The 4,050-nt window shown below is 44.4% G+C and overlaps 1 long non-coding RNA gene across 7 annotated transcripts in view; it reads left to right on the forward strand.

Annotated features, from left to right (window-relative positions):
• The window catches only part of LOC102022935, a 65,711-nt gene that overhangs the window by 2,645 nt on the left and 59,016 nt on the right, over positions 1–4,050 (forward strand). The window lies entirely within an intron of this gene.

A 4,050-nucleotide genomic window follows, 5' to 3' on the forward strand; every position in this document is an offset into this window, starting at 1 on the left:
AGTCATTTCTGTTTCAGCCTCCAGAGTAGAAGGGACTACAGATGTTTGCCTCAACTCCAGGCCCTCTCGTTTGTTTGTTTGTTATTTAAGACACAGTCTGAACTACATATAGTTCAGGGTGGTCTTCAAACGTGCAGTAATTTTTCTGCCTCAGTCTCCCAAGTGTTGGGATTACAGGTGTGTGCCACCACAACTGGCTTCTCATTCAATTTTGACACGCTTCTTTTCTAAATTAAAAAAAAAAAAAAACAAATAAAAAATCTATTGCGGGCTGGGGATGTAGATCAGTGGTACAGTGCTGGTCTAGCATGCATGAGGTTCTGGGTTTGATCCCTAACACCACTCTTGTACAAATATATTTGTGGCAAGAAATCTCTCTCCTTTTTCCCCCACTGTGGTGGATTTACAACTGATGGTCAACCTGTAACACTCAGCTGAACTGAACCAGTGTGGTGCTGGGAGTGGGAGGCCCACCTGAGGGTTGTTGCCAGCAGCATAAGAGGCAGAACTGGAGAAGTGAGGCTGTTAGAAGCTGTAGGGAAACTATAGGTTTTCTTGGAGGAGCTTGTTGCGTTGGCTTTCCTGATGGAAACTCAGCTGTCCTCATCGATGGAGGAACTCGGGACCTCACTGTTGCTGAGGATGGCTGTGGTACTTTTCAGGGGAGCTCTGGTTTTTACTTGGGAGTGTCACTTCCTGGCTCCAGTGCAGATCTCTCAGCCTGCTAGCACAGATCCTGCATCTCACTGGCACAGACTTTCTAGCTTCCACCACTGACTTTGGGCCTTCTCAGTGCAGATCCATGAAACAGGCCTGCATGAGACATTGTCATGGGTTCTAGGCCTCCAGCTGGACTCACGGGGGGTATTGTCATGGGCTCTAGCTAGCTCTTCAGCTGCACTCATACAGGACATTACACTGGGATCCAGACCCTCAGCTGGATTCTTTGGTCTTTAGTGTGGGAACAGATTTCCTGCACACTCTTTGTATGTGATTCTTTGGGTGACTATTACAAAATACTCCTTTTTTTTTTTTTTTGGTCTTCTTGAGACAGGGTCTCGCTATGCAGTTCAGGCTGGTCTTAAGCTCACTTGTAGCCCAGGCTGGTCTCAAACTCACAGTGATTCTCCTGCCTCAAGCCTCCTGAGTGCTGGGCTTACAGGCGTCCACCACCACTCCAGCTAAATTTAAGTGTTTTTTTTATTTTGTTTTGTTTGTTTTCTTTTTTTGTACTGGGAATTGAACTCAGGACCTTACTTGCCAGGCAGGCACTTACGTCACTGAGCTATATCCCTGGCCTTACAAAATATTGTTATAAAATGTGTCCTGTATTGTATTATTCCCCTTGTAAACCCCTAGCTACAGCATCCACATATAAAGAATCTGTGTCCCTGGGAGAAGAGATCTGCCTGATAATCAGTCTGGGGTTCTGACCTCTGGGAACATCTGGGGAGAAGTGGGAGAGATGGAAGTGGGGTCTAAGCCAGGCCTTGAGGCCCAGGTCTTCTGATATGGGGCTTTGTGCCAGTGTACAGTTTCTTGAATTCTTCGTGATGTGAATTTTTCTGTTCATTTGAAACCAGATCTCAATATGTAGTTCAGGTTGGCCTTGAACTATGTAACCAAGGCTCGCCTCAAACGCACAGTGATTCTCCTGCCTGTGCTTCTTGAGCACTGGGATTACAGGTGTGTGTCACTACACCTGTCTGAATCTACTTTCACTAGAAACAACAAAACAAAGCGGCTAGCTGACCCCCTTTTTATGGAAGAGGGAGAAGGGACCAGTATTCATTAATTGTCGAGATAGCCAAGTCTAGGCCTCACCAAAGGATACAGGTAAGAAGAAAAGAAAGGAGATGGGGCTGGGATGGGGGTGGAGAGGAGTGTGTCTTGCAGAGGCTAAAGGCTAGGGCACACCAGTGATGCAGGAAGCAGCTGGGGTTGGTCAGTTGAATGGCAAGACCTTAAAAATGGGAAGAACCTGGATTTGGCATTGCAGACCTCAGGATGTCCTGGGCAGGCTCCTGGGACACTGGCTTAGGCATTTTGGGAAGAGACTGGAGTAGCACAGTCAGGTGACTCAGCGCCAGCTAACGGGGGTGAAGTTTCTGCAGACCTGCTCGGAGACAGGGACATGTGGCTGTCCCGTATGGTTTGACATTGGCATCCATGTGGATTTCAGTTAGCAACATCATCCTAAAAGTCTCCTAATAGCGTCTCAGTCAACTGTAATTGGCTTAGCTTTCTTCCTGGATGTTGGGCATTCACCCATTAATCAATCTCCATCCCCCACACCCCGCCGCTTCCTTTTTTTTTTTTTTTGAGATGGGGATTGAACAAAGGCCCATATGTGTGCCATGCAAGTGCTCCACCACTGTGCTGTACCCCCACTGCATTTATTTTTGAGTACCTGCCTTGTCAGATTGTGCTCAAGGCTGGAACTGCGCTGCCTCAGCCATCCCGAAGGCTGTGGGCAGCTGTGCCATGTGGTGGGAAAGGGTGTAGCACTCAGGATTGGGGTGAGTACCGAGGCAGTTGAAGCAGATCTTCCAAATGCTTTGAACCTGCTTTCTCACCTGTGAAAAACATCAGGCTTTGGTGAGAGTCAAAACAGACAAGGAAGCCCTTTGTGAGTAATGTTAAGGGCCTGTGGCTCTGCAGGTAGGAGTCTCTGCCCCTGAAAGTTGTGCATTGAACTGTAGCCTCACCGGGTTCTTGACTTGCCTCCTTCATCCGAGAAAAGCAATTGAACATGATAAGCCTCAAAAGTCATCTCCTCCTTTGACATTCTGCCTTCTAAGGCTTAAGTGTTTTTGAAAGATTTTATGTATATATTCTGTATGTTAATGATGCATATATTATTTATTTATGTGCGCTTGCGCCCACACCTGTTTACTCACAGCTTAGGCAACTCTGGGGTTTGTTTTGTAGTACTCGTGATTGATTACATTTTTTTGGTATCTGGACTCGAACTCATGACCTTGAGCTTGCCAGGTAGGAACTGTGCCACTGAGCCCAGTACTGGTGATTAAATTCAGGGCCTTCATACTGAGCCACATCCCCAGCCTTTTTTATTTATTTTGAGACATGGTCTTGCTAAGTTACTAAGTTACTCAGGCTGAACTTGAACTTCTGATCCTACTGCCTCAGCCCAGAGTGCTGGAGATTATAGGCATGTGTCACCACACTGGGCTTACCTTTTTTTTTTTTCATCTTTGAATGTAACCTAATGATTACATTTACTGTGGGGAGTTGGTACATGTACGTAACACATTTTAATTCTTTTTACTTTCCCGCCCATTTCTTGATTCCCCTTCCCATTTGTAAAAGGTCTGTCTCCCTATTTCTTATCATTTGTCTTTTATTTTGCTCTTTAAATTGTTTAAACTTCGGGTTTTTCACGAAAGAGAAACCATATATTTACACTTGTGTGTCTGGTTTACTTCAGTTAACATTATTACAAGGTACATCCATTTTCCTACAAATGACTCAAATTATCCTTTATGGTAGAGTAGTACTCCATTGTGCATAAATACCACATTTTCTTTATCCATTCATCTGTTGATACACATATACTGTTTCTAAGATTTAGCTGTTACAAATTGTGCTGTTATAAACATGGGTGTGCGTGTATCACTATAATATGGTATCTTTAACAATTTGGGAAGATACCTAGAAGGGGAAGATCTGGGACAAATAGAATTTCTAGTTTTTTGAGAAATCTCCATAACGATTTCCATAGTGGTTATAATAGTTTACATTTCTCAAGCAATGTAGAGACCTCAAAATGTCATTACTGCATGTGTTATAGTATTTGATTCTTGAAGATCTTCTTTCTGGAGTAAAGTGGAATCTCATTGTTATAATTTGGATTGCTGGGGCTAGGGATATAGCTCAGTGGCATAAGTGCCTGCCTGGCAAATGTGAGGTCATGAGTTCAATCCCTGGTACCAAAAACTGGGGTTCTACACAAAACAACACAGCCCCCAAGTAAGAACTACAGCTCTGCACATCACAACTGTTAAAGCATCTCCAGGCCCCTTGCAAAAA

This window comes from Chinchilla lanigera, unplaced genomic scaffold (assembly GCF_000276665.1).
Source record: "Chinchilla lanigera isolate Chin_1 unplaced genomic scaffold, ChiLan1.0 scaffold00021, whole genome shotgun sequence".
NCBI classification, from domain to species: Eukaryota; Metazoa; Chordata; class Mammalia; order Rodentia; family Chinchillidae; genus Chinchilla; species Chinchilla lanigera.